Raw genomic sequence first — 25,959 nt, 5'->3', positions numbered from 1 at the left:
AACTGTTGACATGAAGCAGGTATAGCAGATTCAGATCTATTAATGTCTTTTGAAGAGTTTCCGAATAAGCAAGGATACACAAGCATACAGGTTTCCTGTGGAATTAGACAAGACTATCAGTATCATTGGTGTAGGGTGTCGGGAAGGCGCAGCAATTTAACTGTTGAGACTTCGACAAATCAAGTGGACCCGGCACTGACAGTGCGAGAATTACGATTTAAACGTCCCGTTTATGCATTTGGAGTAACCCTTTTGAAACCTTGAAATAACTGATAATTTCTGCGACACAAAAAGGTCTAAATGAAAGTAGAAAAAAGCGAGTTAAGTCCCTTTAAAGTACAGCTGCATTGGAATTAAAACTTACAGAAAGATTACTGAATTTCCTTAACTTTTTCCACTTTGCTCGTAATATATCCCATGAATTTCCGAAACCTTAAGTTTCCCGGAATCAAATGCTTCTATCTCTGGAAAGAAATCCCTCCTTGCGGTCATCTTGCTGGTCAAAGTCCAATTTCATCACCACCACGAGGGGGCGGCTTGTCTCGTTCAACCAGACTCCTGTGTTGCCTGCGCAAGCTACGCCGAATAGAGAGTCTGGTTAAACCCAGTGCTTTCGTTTTGTGACATCATAACGAGGCTTACCAGGATTCTGGTAAATGTTTTCATTGGTCAAAGGTTGACACACCCTTTTTAACTTTTGAAGTCAGAATTTGAGTGGCCCAAAATAACATTGAATATTTGAATTCATTTCACTATTAACGAGAAAAATGTAAGAAAATGCTTCAAAAAGAATGATTTCATTTATTTTCATTGGATATTTTACAATAATGCAAGAAGCTAACAAGAACTTGAGGGTGTTTTGAATAGTGTACAGGTAAAATCTCACTTGCTTTGGATGTTTTTTTTCCAACTTCAGTCAGCCTTGTTGGCTTTTTGCTTAGTTATGATTTATTCAGTGGAAATATATGGCATTATTCTGGAGATTTGACACATTTTCTTACATTGTTCTCGATAAAGGTGAATACACGGGTACTTCAGAAATGCATGTATAGTTTTTTTTTCCATTAACTTCATTATTCATTGAAATGTTTAATGACGTTGACATAACGTCCGGAAACGAAAGTAAAAACACTGCCCTCTGGTGATGGTAATTTTAAAGTACTGTGTTTGACCAGACTTTTTAATTACAAGTGATCAAGCGTCTGGTTGAACGAGACTAGGGGGCGGCTGGAGATTAATTTCCGAAATGAAGTTTCGTTTAAGTTTAGACCACAATAGACATTGCAAAATAGTCTATTAAAATTACATGTGATATGAAGAAATCTTATAAATGAAGAAGCTTCATTGTAACACACCCTAGTCGCTGCACCTTTCCGTGGTGGGAGGATTGAGTACTTCAATGACCTGGTTAGCCTATATGTTGGTTGGGGCTTTGTGCGCCTAGTACATAGGATAGGTGACCCACCCAAGCAAGACAGTTTGAAAGGTAGAGGTAATACTAAGCAGCACCGTACTTTGGCCGGGACGCAAATGCTAGGTTTGCATCGTTGTGCATTCCTTCTTGGGGGTTTGGTATACAGGTGTCCCTTCGGGCCAGCCCTTTGTGCAATCCTCTGGAATGGTCGGGCCGTGGTAAATCCTCAGAGTCCCATGTTTATAGTGTAGATTATTTTGTTTCTGACCTTTCTCTTTTCTTTTTTCCCTCTTTCTCCTTTTTCACATCTTTAAGATTTGATTAACATTTGTTTTTGTCGACCACAAGTTGGCCCTAATGACCTTTACTGTGTTAATTCAAAGTAACATCGAGCTCCACACAATTCTTGCCCAAGATATATTTATTCCTTGTGTTACTAGTTACAGTCCGACAAATCCCATGCAGCCCGTAGCAACACGATACAGTGCAAACACTGCAGGTAGAGTGCAATTAAGGCCGATATGCAAAATACCATTTTAATAAACATTTTAGAAAAGCGTCATATTTATAAGAAATCACTCTGGCGTTTCATAGAAAAATGTCAAATAATTACACACACCCAATACAAATAAATAATTATAATAATCATAAAAACAGGCCGGGATATACCAAAGTCCTTATTTAGCTGCTTAACGTTCAGCATTTAGGGTCATGGCAGCAACTGGTTCACCCGTTGTCGGTATAATATAACCGGGCGGAATGCTGTGCTTGGTGCCTTCGGCATTGTATTTTATTGAGATAGCACTATAAACCCTGTCCCCAGCACACATACACACATGCAAACCTACACAACACACATTGATGCACGTCCTTTAATGACCTTAGCTGTTAATAGAACGTTAAAAATTGTAAACCAAACTAAAACCAAGGGACAGAACGCATTGTCTTCCTCACCCGGGCAAACGCTTTACACAGAAGCCAAAAGTGAGGTATTACCAAGCAAGGCGCAAAGAAATAAAAGGTAGTTAGAAGTAGAAGGAATGATAAAAATCCCAAGTATTGCGATGGGTGCAGCAGATATATTTTTTGTCGCTTTTTTGTCACCAAGTACAGGGCACAAAAGCGAATCCCCAATTCTGCATTCTGTTTCCACATATGTCGCCTCTTACTATACATGTAGTGGGTAACAACAGGTGTATTCTTTTCTCGATCCCCTACTTGCAGTGGTGGGTGAGGCAATCGAAATGTACAGATATGACTTTGTAAATATCTGAGCTTGTGTACTTGCCATTCTCTTTGTTATTTTCTATATCATATGATCAACCTTTTTATTCAACAAAATAAGAGTACCTCCTGAATATCTTATTTCAGACTATAGTGTTATCTGCAATACTGGAACCGCCTCTCACCTATATGGTGCTTTTGAGAGAGAAACATATTTTATGACTTGTCAACAAGCGTGCCCGAGCATCTACCCTGTATCAGTTGAATTGCTGGAAATGCTGTGACCTCTTTTGAAAACGAAGAGTTGTTGACGCGCGCCATTGTGAACGATATCTATCGGGATTATTATTTTTATTATTATGTGGAGTCGATGGGAATTTGTTTGTAGTGACATTATGAACTCATTACATGTACGCTGTATGCACACTTCCATTAAATACATACCTCTGAACACCAAATACAATATGTTAGCACATTATTTCGTTCTTATTCATACTTATACTGACCCGCTGATCCTTCTGAGTATAAAGAGTTCTAGCCGTCTTCGGTAGTCCTCCGCCGGCAGATGTGAATCGCTTCTTATTGGGTTTGTGAACTTTGAAAAATGGATGGATATCCTCTGAAAATAGTTGACTTTGTCATTGAAAATACCATTGTAGAGGGGTAGTAATTAACATTAAAGCAAACATTGAATATAATGTAATTGACTGTTTCTTAATTTGTAAATATTATCGTTGATGTTACCAATTATTTGTAGAATAAACACACTATAGATGAATTTATGTCATGCAACTTGAGCTTGAGTCAACGGTTAAAAAATCAACTTGACATTGGATCTGAAGATTTGAATCTCATCAGTTAACATTGCAGTCTTTTTTGGTTGAGCTTCCTCTTTATTAAAGGGGATTTCTTTTATTAAATGTTCAAAACGTGGATATAATGGACTTATAATGGTTTGATGAATATTATATACATTTGTGTATTCAAATCCGATTGAAGTTTCAAATCCGGGATAAACGTTTGAGAAACACATCGTCACAATAATCACAACAATTAAAGCATCATTACATCATTGTTGGTCAAATGAAAGTTCTTATACGGTTCCTGACCTATATATACACTTTTATGATTGCCCTTAAAAACATGACATTGTATAGGTAAAAATGCATATGAAGTCACTAGAATGGTTGATGAATAGAAGATGTGTCAGTTATGAAGTATACCTCTCTCCCATGCCCTCTAGTAGCGTGGCCTTTCATACTGGCATCACCTTCGAAGTTATTCTTCCAGCAGACATGGCAACAGGTAAACAACCGTCGCGACTTAACACTTGAACGTTTGATACTAAGACGAGACTATGGTATCTGGGTTTTTCTAATTAAATTGTACTAGCTTAAGACTTCATGTTGTCCTCCCGTAATTGCATAATGCAATTGGCTGCATAAGGACTAGCAGTCCAGCGGACATTATCACTAAATACTGACTATATGACTTAAACGTCTACAAATTATCTGTTACACTAGTTTAGTTTGGTTTAATTTTGTTTAATGTCCTTTTAACAGCTAAGGTCATTTAAGGGCGTGCCTTTACGTGTGTTGTGTGTATATGTGCTGGATACAGGGTATGTTGGCGTAATTGCTTCCCTGTTTCCCGAATTTAAAGTGCTATCTCACTGAAGGGACCCAGGGAAAGCTGGGTAGTCCGGTTACTGCTAAAAACATTGCTTTTTTTTAATCGACCGAATGTCGTTCTTGAACGTTATCATATGCTCTTTTTCAGTTAAAATGTAGAGGATTTGTCAGGAGATATGGCTTCGGTATCATAAACGTACTCAAGCTCAGCGTCCGTATTTCGTTATCACAACCTAAAAGCTCAGCTCAGCTCAACGCCTCAAGCTGAGCTCAAAAAGCTAAGACTGCCCAAGAGCAGACTTAAGTTCGAACTCAAGCTCCGGAACGAAACTGTTTGCTATAAAATGGCAGGCTTGGCGAACACTTATAATGACAAGAAAATGCTTTTACAATATTGATTTGTCACAATCATCCAAAGTGTTGGAGACACACACAATCTTTATTAGACAAGTATGCAGGTAAACCATAAATATTGTCAAGTTATTTGCCATTTGTTGAAAATACAGTCGTTTTAATAAGCCGTGAAATGATTGGAGTTCTATGCCACAGGGACCTGACAATTTGTTACTGCTATATTTGGACCTAACCTAAAGTGTTCAGAGTAAATAGTTAAGGTCCAAATATAACGGTTACAAATTATCAGGTCCCCGTGTATTTCACGAACGGTCGTTGTATTACATGTACATACGATTGCATGGCTTTTAAAATCCATTAAATGTCGGGGGGGGGGGGCTTTTCTCATTATATTTTCATAATTTGCAGTTTCGCAGTTTTCAAGATACCACAGGTGTATCTCGGGAATTAAATATTTTGCCATAAAGTTTTAGTAAGATAAAGAACAAAATGAAGTTATGCAACATGTATAGTTTCCTTTGAATAATAATTGGCACATCTTGAAAATCGCTCAACGAACAGAGTTAAACGTATTGTGAAAGGAATATTCAAATAACTCTCTTTCATGTTTCAAATATTTCTCTAGATAAGTAACATTTTAAATGAGATCAGGAAAACTCACTGAAATATGTAGAAATGCAGGAAATTAAGAGGGAAATAGATAACTGTGAACTTTAATTGGGCACGGGACTGTTCATATAGGTAGATAACATGATGTATTAAAATAGATCATTATAACAAAAAAATATTTAGATTTAAAAAATAAATGTTTTAAAAAGGGTGGAGGTAGATTGGAAAACACTGACCTGACATTTCCATAATACAAAATATTCTGCATTTACTACATTTCACATTATAAGGAATCAGTTCCCATTACCTATGCCAATTACAACATTGATAAAGTGACGATCAATGACAACGTAAAGGAAACAGAAGAAATGAATATCCATCCTGTGGAAATTTTGAAACCCATATTTAATAAATGTTTGGAATGAAATCGATGGATTAAGGAAATCAAGGACAATATGTATAAGGCTTCACATTAAAAAGTGCATGTTTAGACACTGCAGGTAGGGCGTAAGAATTGTACCTGCTGCCCCCAATTGCATGATCGTAAGAGGCGACTAAATTTGGGACCTTATCTCTTCTCTCCTTTCTAAATAACTTTCTTCTTCCTAATGTCTCCCTTGACAATGCCTCACTTTTGGCCATTTGTTGAGCGTTCGCCCCTGTGAGGAAGGCTTTGGGTTCTGTCCCCTGGCCGAGACATACCAAAGTCTTTAAAAATGGTAGTTTCTACTCCTGCTTAACGCTCAGCAAATTAGGAGTGGGACGACTGGTTCGCCCGTTGTCAGTATAATGTGACCGGGTGGGGCGTCCTGCTGGGTGTCTTCGGCAGTATGTTTCAGTGAGGTAGCACTATAAAGTCGGCATCAGTTCCGCGCTATCACAAGGAGACAAACACGAACATATCGCAGCCTCCCAAAATACACACACATACACTACACGCATGCATCTTGCACACAGGGGAGGCCGTCCTTAAATGACCTTAGCTGTTAATAGGACGTTAAACAAAATCAAACAAACAAACAAACAATGTTTAGACATATCACATGGAACACTTTCACCTCAAAATATAACATATATATACATGTTTATTGGTTAGCTACATGTATTAGGCAATGGCACTTAAAAGTACCAACAATAAAGTTAGGTTTTACTATGAATAGTCTTTGAGTCACGACTATGTATAATACATCTCCCAGTCTCGATTGGTAGACCTGTGATTATTGGGTGTTCAAATTTTACACAAAAAAAATGTGTCACTTAATTTCTTGTCCTAAGTTTAAAGACAGAGAATCATAACGCTCGCCCGTTTTGTGCCGCATCTGCCGTATGTTCTTGGTCACGTCGTGGTACCAAGTGTTGAGTACAAAGTAAACGCAATGTCCGCGACGTAGCCATTTCCTCTAGATCTTTGTCGTTAACGGAATCTTTTTGACCACACAGGTTACAAATAATCTTTATTAACATCATAGGAGCTTTCTAACACCTTGGCCTTTCCTTACCTCGAAAACTGACGGACACGGGAATCGATCGCATGAACACGTTTATAGCATGTTCTGATTTATTTTGAGTAAAGTAAATGCATGTTGTTAAAAACAGTGTTATTGTACTTAAAAACTGTTACGAAGATTATACCTCTTCTTCGTTTAATGATATTAAATTCTTTCAAAATTCTTTCAGCGCAAACATGTGATTTGACACACAACAAGTGCGACATCGCGCGAAAAACTGCACAGTCTTGATACGAGGTATGTGCTCTTTTTGGTGTGAAGAGTTCAGCGGAAGTTTACGTCGGCAAGCTCAGCTGAGCTTGAGTTTAACCAACCAAGTTTTACCAGCTTTGTGATACCCATTTGGCTGAAAATCTCAGCTGAGTTCAAACTTAAGATTTGAGCTTGAGATTTGAAAAAACAAAATGTGATACCGAAGCCTGGTCATAATATTTTGACGTCACATTTAAAAAATGTTTAATAACGTCGTATTTTCGCCTGGTCAAATATTTTGGTTTAAATCTGTTACGAAATTAGACGATAACACCATAATACGCACGTGTTTTGTGCATTCAGCGTCTGAATATAAACCGAAACATCATGCAAATCTAGTAAATAATAGACAAACAGATTAACATTGAATGATATCAAGATCATAGTTAATGTTTGGTTCATTAAATTGGGTCAATAAGTGACAGTATTGTTCACGAACATCGGGAAGCAAACACAAGTACTGGAATTTAAATGTCCTAATCATCTTTGTTGCAAGACCGACGTATTTGTTTCAATAGCACTACGACGTTGCATTTAACTTCTGTTGATTTGTTACTGACAGAAAGTTACGTAGCAATAAAGAATCGAAGAGAGTATCTCGAATTCTAAACTAGCAAAGACCATCACGTATAGCGTTTTGGAAAAATGGAATAGCCATCAATCCAATCCAATGACGATCTTCGATCGCAGTGTGTTCAGAGTGAGTTTTTAGTAAGTGGCATATACTGTACAAGAATTACGTTATAAATATGTATACAGTTAAGGAATTATTCAAAAGAATTGAATTTGTAAGGTAAGTCAATGATTCCTAGTGGAAATGCTATCATCATCCTGAATAATTTATTTGGGTTGATTTACAACTCGTTCGATGGTCTTTTTATGAAATAAAACAAATCTTAACGTATTTCTTCAATAGATTTATGATAACTTGAGGCAATAGTTTGTCGTATCGAATCCTATATATAGTCTGATGTATTCCCGGTTGGTTTACCACAGGGTGTCAACCGTATTAAATTGACTTCGATACATTAATCTTTCAAAGTCGAACAGTTTAACTTCATATGTCCTTAAGTGTTTCGCAAGACTGATTCAAATCAAATCAAAACGTAAACAGCTTCCAGACCCGTGGCTCCCGCGTCACATTTAGCCGTTGCGTTGGCTACAACAAACAGTTGCTTATGTTTTATACCGTAACATTTGCTTTTATCTAGACCAGTGTGAGCACCTACATTTACTCTACATTAGCTAAAGGATTAATCTGGCCTTACCGTAACCTGGCTTGAATTGCGCCAATTAACTTTCTTTCTGTCTTTTCCATTCGATTATTAAAAGCTAAACATCAAGTATATAATTACAAAACATATGTATTGAACATTATAATTATATAGTATAGAGGAAAGGATGTTTTAAGTTGCCAAAACATTAAAACAAGAATTTATTAGAGTGGAATGCGTTAAAAAAATATAATTTAATCGGCTATTATTTCTAAAAACACCACTTTGAAAAAAAACCAGGGATAATCATAATTATATAAATGGCATGCTTAAAACAGGACATCACAGATAACAGAACGAAGAGAAAATATCAGTCTCATTATTAATAAGAAAGACCCGAGAGCAGGTGATTTGGTCAATGCATGCCAATCCATTTCTCCGGTTCACAAGTCTATAACAAAATAGCACAGCATCCAAAACTTGCGAATATGATTCAATATCTTATCATTAATAAACATATTAGTGCTTCGAAATACAAGCATTGCTTATTTGGTTATCTTAATAGTCAAGATGTGCCAATTATTATTCAAAGGAAACTATACATGTTTCATAACTTCATTTTTTTTTTTATCTTACTAAAACTTTATGGCAAAATATTTAATTCCCGAGATACACCTGTCGTATCTTGAAAACTGCGAAACTGCATAAAGTGTTGTAGTAACCTAGATACAGCGCACTGCATGCTCTCTGTGGCTGATACGGGTTTGTTCAAGCTTAATCTGAATACGACCAATATGTGGAAATTTATTTTCTTTCTGTTTAAAACGTCTGCAACTGCGGAGATAAAACGATTTTTTATTAAAATGTAATGGCCCTTTCTGTTATCCTGAAAAACACAAACATTTCGCCTACAGCACACCTACGTACATAAAGTACATGGAGACACATCCTGAACTGACCATAGCTGTAAATAGGATTGATTCCAAACCCTTCACTCTTTGTAAAACTTTAAAATGCCATTCGAGAGGCCATTAATTAAACTGTAGATGATATAGATCATACATTCTTATCAGTTATTTTAAATGAAGCCATCAATCCTGTGCTATTTCCTGAAGTCACGATCTGGTTGGAAGATGCAGTTATAATGACATTTGCTCAGTTTGTCCCGTATTAGCTAACTCAGTTTACTATTTATACATGTAGTAATAGTTGAGGGTAATATTTTACATATCGTCAATGTACAAGTAGCTAATTAATAAATGTGCACTTAGTTCTGGATCTACAGATATGTACAAAATTTCTATTTTTGATTGTCATATACATTGTATACCAAATCATATTCTTTGACAAATTAATACAAATGAAACATTTCGTCTTACATACTTGCGCTGTTTACTGTGCACAGTATACGTGATATATTTTAATTCTTAAATTGTAGAAATAGTTCTAGTAGTATTTTAAAGTATCAGTAGTTTGTCAATCTCCAATTGACATGTTATACTCACCTTTAATGCAGGCGGGTGAATAATCCGGATGAGATTGAACTCCAAATTACTGTAATTAATAGTAAAAGTCCATGCCATACGTATTTAATTAAGAAGACAAATAACTCGGTTTGAAATATTTCTACCACAGGTCTATACAGGTAAATCCTAGCCGGTGTGTATAGTTTCCTGGTGTTTGTTGGTGTAGATAATTTATTGACCCGGATATTCGTTTAAATGAGTATGTTATTGATATTAACTCTACTGTATCATAAATACACATGCATGTTCAAGCACGACATTTGTTTTATAAAAAAAATAACGAATGATGTCGTGGTTTACGAATTTTCCGATGTGAAGCGGATTAGAAAAACCTAACCGCAATATAACGATACAAAATGTCACAAAAATGAATAGTTAGATGATTTCAATAAACGCAGTGAACCGAAAAGGAGCATTAATAAAAGTAGTTTTTTTTATCTCTTAACTCAATGTAAACAACAAATTATTTCTGGTCTGTATAGCTAGCACAAGATGTCATATCTACCTTGTACGCCTAGGTAAAATATATATACCTTAGTTTATAAGAATGTTTCACTTCAGAAGTAGACAAGAGGTTATTGATACATTATTTCTCTCTAATGATTTTTTTATTTTTTTGATAGACATTATTGTCGTTGTGCTACATACATTCACAATATTTGTAAGGTTGAAGTTGTACGAGATCCGTTCTGACAAGTTACAACAGTGTGCTGGAGGCAGGATATGTGGATGCATTTTTTCCTTACTATAGCGCGGACCTGATGCCAACAGTTTCCCGCCCAGTCACATTATACTGTCAATGGTTAAACCAGCCGTTGCGATATACAAACATGCTGAATGTTAATGGGGAATAAGAGCTACATTTGTTAAGGGCTCCAGTATGTCCTGGTCTTGATACAGAACCCATAACATACCCCGTTTGGGCAAAGGCTCAACACTAAGGCCAAAAGTGAGGTATTGTTAATCAAGTCACTAAACACAAAAATGGGTTTCAAGAAGTAGAGATAAACATAAATATCCTAAATGTTGCTATCAGGGCAGCAGATCATCTGTGCTTCTTTCCAAGTCTCCTAAGCAGAAGCCACAAAAAGCCCCGGATTCTGCATAGGTCACCGCATTAATCGCCCTTTACGACATATAGTGGAATACAGAAAGCCAGCTCCTTCCGCTCATCCGAAGGGAATGATTCAACTGGTAGCGAATTTGTTAACAATGAAAAAGAAATAGTCATGTGATCACAGTACATATTTGACGACCCGACTTTACAATTCGAAAACAATGAAAACAAATCTTTAGGCTTCAGAACATAATTAAACAGGTAAATTTCCGACGCCAGAATCGTTACTGACTAAATCTAACGAACTACGTGATACTGAATTATTCACTTGATAAACAGTATCAACTGGGATATATTGATACTTATTATCAACATCATTGTCCTCTTCAATAATATCTACATATGTTCATGCATTCATATTACCGATAACTATGAAATCACAGGTATCTACATTCGTGCTAAAAATGTAATAATATTAACTTTCAAATCGTATGAGCGATCAAGTGTATCCACTGAAAGATAACACAAACATAGATAAACGTTATTCTAAAAGCCGAAGTAACTTGGAAACACAGTCGTCATTGTTTTGCGTATTAATGCCATATGAGCTGGGGTGTTAGGCATAAGAGTGGTTTTCAATTTCCCGATCTAAGGAAATGCGGAACGAAAGACATCGGACACTGATTTGATAAAATAAATATAATTTATTTGTATACATGTATATGTACTCGGCGCACTTACGCACTTCCCGTTAACGAGCTACACTGCTCATATTTCCTGTGTTCTAAAAAGTGGCCATACGCTGGAACTAGCGAAATGTAGAATATAAATATTCATTTAACGTAAACCTAAACACATTTGTATATTAAAATACGCATATAACGGGAGTACGTTTATCAATCATTTATAGAACGAATTTATCCTTCATTTAATGTCGGTTTAGTGGACATGATACGAGGATTAAGAAATACGTACAGATAACTTACTATAATTTATTTCATGTAGCAGCATTCAACTGTGTTTCTAAACCACAAAACACATGGTCCCCTGATTTTTAAAGACAAAGGCGAGCTCACTTCGTAAAGATCAAAACATAATAGCATGACATTTCCGACATGGAATTCGAAACTCTTAACCCTGTGGATATATGTACACAAACAGATTGGGATAAGAGCCCAGAACCAGCTTTGTGATTTGACATCCTCGGTCTCGTTACTCTCTTGCGTCAATGTTTATAAAATCACATGGAAATCTGTGAATTTAAAGCAAACATGGTTAAATGTGTTGAGAGCTAATTTCCTTTGTTGCAATATAACAACTTTACCAATTAAGTAAAACGCGCTTTTCACTTTATTTATTATCTGTAGCTCTGTCAACTGAATGATAAAGACCGTGTTTTATATCTACAATGAACTTTCCTTGCAATCTGTATATTTTAACGTCTTTTGAGGTGCAGGCAGACATATCCACACTATTAACAAGCAATGTTCTCATTAAAATAAACCATGTGCATTATACTAAACTAATCAATCTTGGTCTTACGACAATATATAAAGCAGTGAGAGATACTTGGGGTATGATGACGCTAACAATCTTTGACTTTCACATTAAAGATGGCTGCCTTTTGGCCATCTTGGTTTTGTGATCAGTCCCAAAACACGATGTGCATAACTAGGGAGGATTAGGAACCTATATGTGAAATTTGGGAAATATCCCTCCAATATTTTATGAGAAATAGAAATAACAATTTTTCATTCTCAAATTCAAGATGGCTGGCTGTCGGCCATCTTGGTTTTGTGATCAGAAAATATGATATGCTTAACCTGGCATCACGGGAACCTGCATGTAAAATTTGAGTAAGATCCCTTCAGCACATTCTGAGAAAAAGCACTAACAAACCTTTACTATCAAATTCAAGATGGCTGGCTGTCGGTCACTTTTGGCTTTGCGATCAGTCCTAACATAACGCAGCCTCCCAAAACACACACGCCTTCACTACACGCATGCATCTTGCACACAGGGGAGGTCGTCCTTAAATGACCATAGCCGTTGATAGGACGTTAGACAATACTAAAACAAACCGAACCAGAGCGGTCAGTTCTAAAATTTGATATGCATAACTGGGGATCATATGGATTCTGCATGTAAAAATTTGAGAAAGATCCCTCCAGTACTTTTTGAGAAATAGCGCCAATTGTTTAAGGACGGAATGACGGACAGACGGACGGGCCACGGACGCAGGGTAAATTGAATAGCCCACCATCTGATAATGGTCGGCTAAAAAGGTCGTTAAGACGTAAAGAAAAGAGTAAAGACACAAATATTGCAATGGGTGCAGCAGAATATATTTGTGACCTCATTTATTAAGTGCAAACGCAAATCCCAAAACCTGCAGAGGATTCCCACATCACTTGTTTCTTCAGTATGTAGTGACTAGCAGCAGGTACAATGTATATTGTTTTCCAAATCGCCTATCGTCATGGTTGATACTAGGTTGAAGCGTACAAGAGTGTGTTGCTGGAACAAGTATGCTCAAGTGCAGAACATGTTACAAGGCGTGCAACGTTAGGAACGGCCAATGTACCACGGGACCGGCATATAATGCATTCAATATGATAGTAAATGGTGTTTCTAAGCATAACAGTAATTTGGTGGTAACACGGGCGATGTTGATAACGCCAAGTCTACCCCCAAACAACAGTTAGCGTATGACAAATATATTTTCTGGTTCAACAACCAATTAACTGTATATTCAAGGGTAGGGGAGACAACTGGCTGAACATATGAAGAACAGCCAGGTTCCTGTGTAATTCACTAGCACAGAAATTACCAGACAAATTTAAAAAAAAAAACCAAGATAGATCCTTCTGTATTGTTTTTATTCACTTTATAGCGTGCACAATATCACCATTTTAGGTCAGTGTTGTTAGCAAATGGTATAATTGGACGTTTTCATAATGGAATGAAATACATCTACATGTACAAACAATGGTATTAAAATTATACACCGTTTTGCGATGAATCAAAGTTGGCAAAACTGATTAAAGATGACATAAACTGTCATGATTTTTCATTCGGCATGACAATAGCTTTGATAAAGTAGTTTTGAAAAGGAAAACCACACCTTTGATGACTTTTATGAACAGATAATAATAATGAAATAAACAAAACTTATGATCAACGGCAGTGTATGGAGTGTGAAAGTCCATGGGGACAGGACCGGGATTCTATCTCTGGACTTAGGATTGCTATGCTCTAACTGATTCGACCCCTGGGCAGCGGGAGAGGATCATTAAGTCCTTTAAGTATGAGGTTGTACGTTGAAGTCTAGGAGTTGTAGTCGAGGATGCAAAATCAGAGATGGACAATTAGAAGTATGGTAATTATTTTATATGAAAATGTATTGAAAGCATATAAACATTTTAAAACATACAACTACAATAAAATGTTTTAATACTTTGTAATGACAGACGTTATTTCCATCGGGCATTTTATCTGACATATACAAGTAAATACATATGGTGATGTATAAACTTGATTACGAATTAGACCGGTAACTATCTGTATGCTCTAAAATGGATATTAAATGTTGTAACACTTATGTGCTGGCAAGGATTGTAATGAAAGCATAAACGTTGGTCCCGAAGCCTACTATAACGAAACATATTTAAATGATGAACATTGCTAATATATTTAGCAAATTTAACTTTTAGATTATTGATGATTATTGATCTATTAATATAAAGTTGTACTACAAAATATTGCCAACTTTAATAAAATTAAGAATGTTTGATCACAATTGTTATTGTATTAAAATTCTTTCAAACTCTGTGGACTAAGTATACTCTTGTCAACTGTGAGGACTTAAACTGATTTTTTTTCAACTTTCTGTACATAGAGACCCATGAAGACCACGCAGATGAAGGTCATAATAGACATGGCAAGTATGCTGTAACACAAGAATGGGTAACTATACATTGTCATAAGGAAACTCAATAGGGGCGGCGCGATCACAGAACCTATATACATGGTACACAGCAGTACGGCAGTCAGTTTACCGGTCAGCGACACTAGATATTGGCTTGTCCAACCCAATTGTGACGGGTAACATACCGAAATACCAAGGCCAATAACTCCGATGGACACCCAGGTCCCCGGCGTCGAATTAACGTTTGTGCTTACAGATAGACCAACGCTCCCGAGGATGATAAAAACTACAAAGATGCCGAGAACTTTCGTCGAACCGATCAATTTGACAAGGAATGCACATGATATCCGTCCCACAGTAAAGAAGAAATACAGCAAAGATACTGTCATAGTCGCATTGGAAGCTGGCCACTTTAGTAAGTTGCGGCAGAATGTCGGCATCAGATCGCTCATAGATATCTCCATAGCACTGTGTAGAGCGCCAAACACACAAGAAACAATAAAAACAAAAATAACAAGTGGCTGGGTACACATTAATGCCCGTGTCCGTCCTATGTTACCATCACACTTCGATACTATACGTTTAATGTCTTCATGGGATGAATCCGGAAGTAAAACTTCGGCTGTTTTTTCATCACCTTTTGCTGCTACCTCATATTCACATGTAAAATCATTCCTTATTTCTATTTCAGATTTAGACAGTAAGGATAACTCATTGGAGAGTTTGTGATGATCTTTTGACGATGTTTTATAACACCTTTTTGAAAAAAAGAAACATGCAAATGGCATTGCTCCAGACAAAAAAAGAACAGCTGCAATAGCGAATCCAATGTAAAGAATCGACTGCTGATCTTTCAAATCAACAGTCGATAAGGTACTGCTATTTTGAAACGTTTGATTTCCAACATTGGTAATATATGATATCTTCGTTAAGTGTTTCAGATGAGTTGTTACATTTCCATTATGATCATCTGTGATATTTTGCAAGCTTTTCAATCGAACTGTAGTCAAATTCGACATCAAGAACGGAATTATTGCTAGAGGCGATACGATCGTTGAAATCGAAAACATGAACATTGTGATTTGAAGGTAGGTCTGGCGCGCTTCTCTGTCCCATAAATTCACGGTAGTTGTTATCAATCCTGCAAAAACAAATTGTAAAAAGTGTTGATCGGTTGATTATGAATTGATACAGCTGATCAACAACAAACAAGTATTTTAGGGATAGACCTAGAAATGGAAACGCGTGTCAAGAAAGTTTTAAAGTGCAAAATTCAATAGAACTGAGTAGATACAGATGCAATAATGGATTGCTACGTCAGCAATGAATGGTTAACTTCAATATGGGCAGTAATTGTGTTTAATATGGACTGCAGATGTTGATCTTAATCGTGAATGTGGACAGTAGCTGGCTGTAGATATCACTAATGTGGGCAGTAGATATTTTGATGTGGGCAGAAATTATGTTAAGATTTGGCTGTAGATTTCATTATTGTGTGCAGTTTGGTTTGGTTTAATTTTGTTTAACGTCCTATTAACAGCTAAGGTCATTTAAGGACGTGCCTCCATGTGTGCAGTGTATGCGTGCTTGCGTTTTTGTATGCAGGAGATATGATATGTTTGGTGTACTTGTCTCCTTGTGATAGCGCGGATCTGCTGCCGAATTTATAGTGCTATCTCACTGAAATACCATGCCGACAGCACCCAGAACAGCATTCCTCCAGGTCACATTATACTGACAACGGGTGAACCAGTTGTTGCCATTCCCTCTTAATGCTGAACGTTAAGCAGGGAATAACAACTACCATTTTTAAGGACTTTGGTATGTCCCGGCCTGTGGACAGAACCCATTGCCTTCCTCATCTGGGCGAATGCTCAACATTCCAGCCAAAAGTGAGACGTTGCCAAGCAAGACGCTAGGAAAAAAAGGTAGTTAGAAGTAGAAAGAAAGATAAAGATCGCGTTTGTTTCCCCAAATAGAAGACACTAAAGCAAATCCCCAAATCTGCAGGCGGTTTAAACATTAGTCGCCTCCTATGATACACTCAATAGGTAACAACATGTGTATTCGTTTCCCGATCCCCCCACCTGCAGGGGTGGGCAGTAGATGTTTTGATGTGGGCAGAATTATGTTTAGAGTTGGCTGTAGATATCGTTAATGTGGGGAGTAGATATTTCAGATGTGAGCAGTATTATTATTTTTAATGTAGACAGGAGATATTTAAGATGTGGACATACATATCTTTAATATGGAAAGTATATGTCCTTACGTGGGCAGTAGCTAATTTGGTGTGGGTAGCACTTTTCTTTAATGTGGGTATTTGGTATATTATTTTTCTAGGCAGGGGGCAATACTACTTAAGTCCTTACAAATAGTAGTTGTCGTTCCCTCCATAACGTTCAGCATGTAGAGTAAAAGCAACAACTGGTTTACTTGTAACCATTGTCAGTATAATGTGACCGGGCGGAATACTACTGTATGCTGGTTGCCTTCGGCATGGTCTTTAAGGGAGGTAGCACTCCAATTCTGCATCAGATCGGCGTTACCACAAGGAGGCAAATGCACTCAACGTAACCTACCCTAAGAATATATTAACACAAACACGTATACATTTTACATATGGAGACACGTCTTTAAGTGACCTTAGCTTTTAATAGCACGCTACACAAAATAATACCAAACTAAAACCACGTGTGTATTCGATGTTGACGGTAAATTACTTAAATATGGGCAAAAGATATCTTCAATGTTGAGAACAAATAGCCTTTTGTATGAACTTTGAGTCATCTCGACTTGCGTGCGTTGCCATGTATTCTTAAAAGTATAAACTAATGGCATGTCGAGATAGGTATAAATTCACATTATAAATATGATCATGAAACTCATTTCATCAAGTTGCTACACAAATATAAAAACAGTCCTCAACTATGCGAGATATCTAACAGCAGCACAGATATTGTCAGAACCTTTATAAATGGCGATACATGTACACCTGCTCCAACTACAACATGCATACATAATTAGATTGCAACACCTATTGATTGTTATTGTTTTTGTCGAAGCTGTATAATGAGACACCAAACCCCCAATTCCGTTACTAAGTTTAAAGGAATACAAGGGTCGAATGTTATGTTATGCGTGTTAAGCAGGGGAATGCATTGAGTTTGTTTTATGACAAAATAATCATGAACTGCGATAATTATTTAATTCATTCAAAGGCCAATTCAATTCATATAATCCTATGAATCTTGTATGAATTGTAAGGAATTCAAAATTGACCTGATACTGGCTAGATGTTTTAAATATACAATGACAATCACCGAGTTCCATGGATGAAATCATCAGACCGTGAACGCCAAACATAACGATCATGGTTTCATAGGTGCGACACCAAGGGAAGATAAGTACGAGGGCGTTGATGACTGGCATCACGGTGCTGTATAAGTCCTTGTCAGTTCTGTCGTATAGCAATCCTCCAAGTGCATGGCCCAGTATTTTACACGTGTACATGACTGTCAGATAAGCTGATCCTCGCTCTAGAGGGGTGTCTGTCAAGAACAAGATCTCCGGAAATGAGGGGCCAATTACGCCCTTTAACCATCCCTGTAAAAAAAGTCCAATTAAGTATTGTATTTTCTATTTGTTTCCATTTCAAATGTGTCATTGATTATGGTTAAAGTCCTTGCCACAACTACTGTTATACGAAAACGGGTTCCTAGGAAGAAATCTAAATACATAGGTTCAAAGTGTTACAATTGGTGAATTAATGAATATAAAGTATGTTACAGTGTTACTTTAAAGTCATAAATCTATTTATTTAAAGTCATAAATCTGTTGATTATTGATTGCTGTATGTTTATTGTATAACTAATGCCAACATAAAAAACCAAAGTGGTCATATACAGTTATGTTATATGCACATGTTTGTAACAGGTCAACTTAGATTTCATATATGTTTGTTTGATGATTTGTAGCATGAACATGGTATTTTTGGAATGTCTGTATCCATGTATGTTTACATAATGGTATGTACATGCTTTATATTGAATATTAATGTTGTTTAAATAATATCCTGTAATAAATGAAAATCAAATTATAACACTGCAACACAAAGTATTGACAGAATGTCGATATATACAATGTACATGTATGTATGAATAGGTACACGACGTAAATCCCTTGCATTGTTCGTATGTCTATATATATAACGAATGTATGTGTTGGCACATATATGTACGTCACCCCTGCAGGTCGAGGATCGAGAAAAGAATACACCTGCTGTTACCCACCGCATGTATCATAAAATACGACTAATGTGTACTACCCTGCAGAATTGAGGATTTGCTTATTTGCCCTCTGCGTAAATGCTGCACCAATAACTGCAATAGTTGGGGTTAATGGCAAAAGACAATGGGTTCTGTCCCCAGGCTGGGACATACCAAAGTCCTTAAAAATAGTAGTTGTTATTCATTTCTTAATGTTCAGCATTAAGTGAAATGACAACAACTGGTTCACCCGTTGTCATTATAATATGACCGGGCGGAATGCTGTGTTGGGTGCCTTCGGCATGGCAGTTTAGTGAGATATCACTTTCAAGTCGGCATCAAATCAGTGCTATATCACAAGGAGGCAAGTACACAACACATACCGTGTCTCCAGCAAACATACACATATACACGCAAACACAACACACATGGAGGCATTTCCTTAAATGAACTTAGCTCTTGATAGGACGGCAAACCCTATACAGCATGTCAAGCACTATTTTTAGTGAACATGTGTGATGTAGGTATGGCCTATGTGCAGTGGCAAGAGGACAATTTTCTCTGCAGTCTGTTCTACTTGTTGATGATAGCTACAGAAATATGTAAAGACGGATGATGGATATCGACATATGTAAAGACGGATGATGGATATAGACATATGTAAAGGGGATGACATATATATGCATATGTAGAGACGGATGATAGTTATAGAAAGAAATATTGACAGAGGATGTCTACATGTATGTGGACAGATCTAACGACATGAGGTTGCTATAGACAGTTTTCTTCTGACATTGACGGGTGATATGCGTAGGCTTTGGAAGCTACGGAAAGATGTATAGATACTGATACAGATATATACAGTTGGGCAGTGTAAGCATATGGTAGATAGAGACAGGTAGTATCGTAAGAAAGAAAGCTGATTGCTTTAGCCTAATACATTTGTAAATAGATATATATTCTAGGTATACACAGATCGAGGTTATGTACATAGTATAGCTATTTTGTGATAGCTTCATACAAACGCAGACAAGAGTAGCTGTTTAACGGACTGTTGCTGCTCTATATATTGTAGACATGCTGCGGTTGGTTAGTTGACGAATTTATCGCCAACATGACTCCACCCATGCGGGTTTCGTCTCACTGACGGAGGTTGGTGCTCTGTCGGCGCGAGGGAAGTTACCTTCCCTCAGGGTGGTGGGGAGTCGCCTATACTATATCCTATCCTTATAGTTTTAGTGAACCTTTGAGAGACGACTCCTTGGTCCAAATGGTTCGTATTAGAATGTGTTGTGTTGTCGCTAGCCGTATCGTATCGAGATGTCTAGTACGGCGCGGATGCCTACCATATCTAGGCTGTCCTATGACCCTATCCTACTCTATTGCGTTTTGATTTGGTTCTCTATTTTGGAAGTCCGTCTAATCAACTTAATAAAATAATTTAATCTAACCTTTCCCTATCCTTTGTGCCGGTGGTAACGCGCCTACTCTTACAATACACAAAGGGGTCTTTTACGTACATGTTGGACCTTCCCACACGGTATACCGTTTATAGTCCCTTCCGCCGGACTGGATGTTAGTGGTTAGTCATGCAAGTGCTGATTAACCTTGATTTTTGGTGTCCATTCTTGAAACCGAATCCAGTTCTTGCACACTATGGAGAAACTTTCCTTTAACACAAATGTTCTCGTACTTTTTCCTGCGCTTTCGTCTGTAGGTGTTCCATGTTTTGACATTTTATAATGGAGAGGTATTAAGGCGGGATTTGATGAGGGAGTTATATTTGTTAGTGATTTGATAATGCAGATCTGATGCCGGCTTTATAGTGCTGCCTCACTGATATACCATGCCACAGACACCCGGCACATCAGCTGGTGAAACAGCTGTTGCAATAACTCGGTTTTCTCTATAGCTGGGAAACTATTAAGATTTTTAAAACATTTATTTTGTTGACGGCTTGTCTTTTTGTTACCTAGTATTTCCACATGTCCGGGATCCTAGCATAATGTAAAGCGACTTAATTGACCAAATGTTGCATGCAATATACAGAACATAACTGAAAAATATTTTCCAACTTACACACAAAGTATGTATCTAAAACGGTATAGATAAATAATTTATCAAATATCAAACAGATGTAGCTCATTATTAAACAAAAATTGACTCTTTTTACGGGTTAAATTTGAGGGTTAGAAAAGTACATTAAGGTCATGCTGAACGATAAATATTCATCCATTTTAATGCACATATCACGTCGGCATCAATAAGTGAGAGGCATTCTATGCAACAGGTGTAGATTATCAGTGCAGATTACAAGTGGTTTATTACATTTGTATCAAACCATTTATACATTGGAATGAAAGAAGTCGATATTGTTCACTATAACTAATATAACTTGCTTTTCATACGGAACCGAACAATCCGAGAGCAAGGTGTAGTGTGACATAGATAATCTGGTGTTGTCAATTGTAACATCACAATATCAATACTTTTTCTTACTTTGCAATTCCGTATATAGATGTTTTGAACGGTTGTTTGATTGTTAAGGGTTAACGTCAACTGCTATGGTTATTGCAAGACGTGCCTCCATGTGTGTTGCGTACCCGTGCAGGTGTGCCGGAGGCAGGTGTTGGTGTATTTGCCTCCTTGTGATAGCGGGGATCTGATTCCGACTTCAGAGTGCTATCTCACTGAAATACTATGGCACCCAGCACAGCATTCCTTCCGGTCACATTAAACTGGCAACGGCGATTATTTACCCAGGCCATGACATACCAAAGTCCTTAAAACTGGTAATTGCCATTTACTTCTTAGTGTTCTGCATTTAGGTTAATGGCAACAATTGGTTCACCCTTGGTCATTATAATTGATTGCTGTGCTGGAAGCCTTCGCATGATATTTCAGTGAGATAGCACCATATAGTCAGTATCAGATCCGCGCTATCACAAGGCGGCAATTATGGCAACAACTGTTTCACCCGTTGTCAGTATAATGTGACCGGAATGAATGCTGTGTTGGGTGCCGTGCCTTCGGGATAATATTTTAGTGAGATAGCACTGTAAAGTCGGCATCAGATCCGCGGTATCACAAGGAGTCAAGTACACCAATATATCCTGTCTTCGGCAGACATACACATTTACAACACACATAAAGGCACGTCCTTAAATGACATCAGCTGTTGATAGGACGTTAAACAGTATCAAATCAAACCAAACCTTTTGATATATACTTTTTGTTGATATGGTGTCTTACTAGGCACCCGTCCTTATATACCTAAGATGACGTTAACACACAAACAAACTCGTTACAGCTGATCTCATCCCTGATGATCTGAGATCAGGCTGAAGTCAGTCCTGATGCTGTAGGAACGAAGACCTGGTTGCAATTGGTATCAATATTTACTTGCTATGAAAATCTTACTTCTGTTATGGCCGTCATGGGAAGCTATAGAAATATGCATCGCGTAAACATTTACTTTTGAATACCATCGCTTAATTTAAACGTTGGCAATGCATGACACAACTATCAAACACCAAATGCAATCCAGATTTTCCATACATATCCCTTCTGAAGTGCAACTTATTCGGTAGCCAAACAAACAGCTATGTTATGAATTAGTATACTTTTAACAATTATTACGTGTCATTCAAATAAAACATATGCGTACAAAACACGTATGGACAGATGACTTAACCGGAAATTGGATCACGATAAAAATATTATGAAATGACAAATACAAATGCGTATTATTCCTACATTTCTGCTTATCCTATAAATCCCCTCATCCATTCAAAACATTTTGAGGATAGACAAGACATGCACAATTGATATCTTGGTATAATTCTCTCATTTATGATGTCCGAGGAAATTTTAATTTACATCATATATTACGATTGACCGTTTTTGTCCTTGTTTTATCTTGTACTATTTCATGCTTAGTAATATTTGATATTAAGTTTATTATTTTGCTCAAATAAACTTAATTGCTTTCCTTGTTTTATCCATTTAAGGCGCAATACTTACCACCAGAAATAAAGACCACGTTACAGCAGCGCTCCGTTTGATTTTATACCTGAAGGCCATATCCTTTCGTAGTCGACAAACAAGGGATTTCCGTACGTTGTCATGTCCGGAGCTTTCTTCTGGTTCCTTCAGATCTAAATGTGGTTTACTTGTGTTATTTGTTATTTCATGTACAATGTCGTTTGATGACATAGTTAGCGTCCGTTGTATTGCTACATTTACGTCAAATGTTCACAGTTTCGTTTGCATATTCATACACGTTTACTAGCGAATAACTTTGTCAAATGTTGATAACTGAAGATGATATAAAACGTCCCAGCTGACAAACACATAATACAATGGCGGTCTTTCAGTGTACATGATGTCTACAGTATACGTGTGTCAATAATAATGAGCTTGCTCAACTGATGCGTGTCCGACTTTGCTTTCCGGAACATTAAAATAGGTCGCACTTTTGTACCGTCCCGATTTTATTTACTCATCTGAGCGTCTCTCGCCTGAATGTCGATGATCGAGAAAAGAATGATGTTAACTGCATGTTGTAAGAGACAATCAATGGGGGAACCCACCGCAGAATTAGAGGCTTGTTCCAGTGCTCTCTACTTAAAGACACAAAAGTGACCAAAAGAAATATGCTACCCCGTTGCAACATACGGGATATGTTGAATTCTCTCTCTAAACCATTGCTTGGTTTTGTTTTGTTTAATTTTGTTAACTTCCTATTAACAGCTATGTTAAAAAAAAAACTGGCGTAATTCCTTCACATTCTTAGGTGGAGGCCATTTTTCACGGCAGACATCTTTTCAGGGTCTGTCGCTATACCTTTCTCAGAGACTCCGGGACCTCTGGCTTAATAGTCTTACGCTCATCCGATCGAGCTAAAAAGAAGTTCTCTCAAGCCGAGCGATATATTACGGCTCGTATTTACCAGTGTTACACACTCCCCTTCCCGGAAAAAACTCTTCCTCGAGTTTTCCAGGGGTAACAGCGATGCTTGTGAAGCAAGGCCGAGTATTTTTCCCGGGTCCCTACGTGGGCGCCATTGTAAGGCTTTGGGTGTGTTTTATAAACCACACAATTCCTTCATTGTTCTCGATTCTTTATTTCATGTCTCTCAGAAGAGAGAGCATGTAAAATAAATATAAATAAAATAATAACTACTATCGCTTATATCTAATTATGGACAAGCATTGTATACATTTGTTCATTATGAATTCAAGAAGTTGTTAGATATTTTATATATATAAATTATGGAATTTGTAGTTAGTCTGTCTTACCAGGGCCTCGGCCGGATGGTATTCCTTGGCAGGCTACCATGTATAATGCTCGGAGTTACTGGACAAGTGTGTGTGCGGTGTGAGGAGAAGTGGTTGCGCATGCGTCGTTCACATAGACCGAGCTGCATGCACAACACCAGGTATACGTTCTTTCACTCAGTTGTGGCTAAGCCTATGTATTGGGTGACCCAAGATATAAATATACACCCAGTCTACATATATTATTTTGAACGAAGTCAAGTATGCGATTCAAATCTTAACCATTTGCTTAAGTAGATGAATTATTATCATTGAAACAATATGTACAGTGTGTCGTACACTTCTTAATACAGTGGTGATACTAGTCACGGGAATGCACAAAATATACATTTGTAAACAACAAGGTTTCAGTAACACACTAATTAACATTAAATAACATCAACATCCAATTCCTATTCAAGGTAGGATCGATACTCATTGTGAGAAATAATCAAAACTTCCGTACGGAACGAAGACGTTGTATCAGAAGAAAACCACACGTGTGTGTATAATCGTCACGGCGAATGAATACACTTATACATGTAGCCGACAGATCAACCAAATGTTTTACACACACGTATACAGCAACGGACACGGATCTCTACGCCGGCGCAGATCATACTACCACTAGAATTACCTGATTTATGGATGAGATGAAGCAGTGACACTGACGAAGTGTGGAGCTGTTCTTCAACTGACAGGTATAGTGTACTCTTATATATAGATGCAGCCATGGATCAGCGGTATTGTCATTATCAAACATAGGAGTCGACTATTACTGTTGTGTACATAACGTAACAGATTATTCGCCGGTTTTGTATGCTATACAAATCATAAAGAAAACATTCCAGTTATAATGACCTCGTTGTACTCTGCGTTAAGTCTAAAATAGCTTTGTTTATAACATTGTAAAATACACACATTCATGTATATTTACAGTTCCGTTGCATATAGCCTAGATGTTTCTACTGGGCCCAATGTATGCTATTTCCGTATATTTACATTTGGTGTGGCAAAGCCCTTCTATATTACTACTAAAATACTGCCAATAGCAGCTTCATCTTATGAGACAATAACTGAAGTTGGTCTTTGCTCCTCCGAGCGACTTAACAGTGTCACTACCGAACTTATCGGTATCTTCTGCTTTGATCCCTAACACCAGCTGCCTGTCTCAAGTGTCTGTGAGATCAACAAACAATTTTACGCCTGGATTTTTCACCAATTCAACCTTCTCCGGTTGCACGATCAACATCAACAACATGCCGGACCGCAAATATAACTCTGACCTGATTACTGCGGGCTTCCGTTGAGTGCGTGCGCCGGATATAGGTCGCAATAAAATCGGAAAATGTTTTACGACACTTGATTAGTTACTTACAAAATGTCATTTGTTACTATTTATGAATCGAGAATATGATATATATATAAAACAAAATCAAATGAATTATTAACGAAAGTTTCGGAGTCTTTTCAATTTTGTATGGGAAATAGCGCATGACATCAGTTGTTATCTTTGTGCTGTTCTAGATACTGACCTGACCTGACGGTAATACGCGGGAAATTTGAAATTTGGAAAAGACATATATTTTTTTGCGAATTCTCATTATGGAAATATAAATATAAGCAATAAACTGCATAGATGTGGCAGACCAACTGGTA

At 37.3% G+C, this 25,959-nt stretch overlaps 1 protein-coding gene across 1 annotated transcript in view; it reads left to right on the top strand.

The window, feature by feature from the left end:
• The first annotated feature begins 24,301 nt into the window (after positions 1 to 24,301).
• Positions 24,302 to 25,959, top strand: part of LOC110442547 (sodium-dependent glucose transporter 1A-like) — an 11,461-nt gene continuing 9,803 nt past the window's right edge. Inside the window, exons 1-2 of the mRNA XM_021486202.1 lie at positions 24,302 to 24,422; positions 24,723 to 25,001. The gene's annotated coding sequence lies outside the window, so the exon portion shown is untranslated. The remainder of the gene's footprint in view (positions 24,423 to 24,722; positions 25,002 to 25,959) is intronic.

The sequence above is a fragment of the Mizuhopecten yessoensis genome, unplaced genomic scaffold (genome assembly GCF_002113885.1).
Source record: "Mizuhopecten yessoensis strain PY_sf001 unplaced genomic scaffold, ASM211388v2 scaffold716277, whole genome shotgun sequence".
Lineage (NCBI taxonomy): Eukaryota > Metazoa > Mollusca > Bivalvia > Pectinida > Pectinidae > Mizuhopecten > Mizuhopecten yessoensis.
Note: the sequence above shows the minus strand (reverse complement) of the source record. Positions and strands in the feature narration are given on the sequence as shown.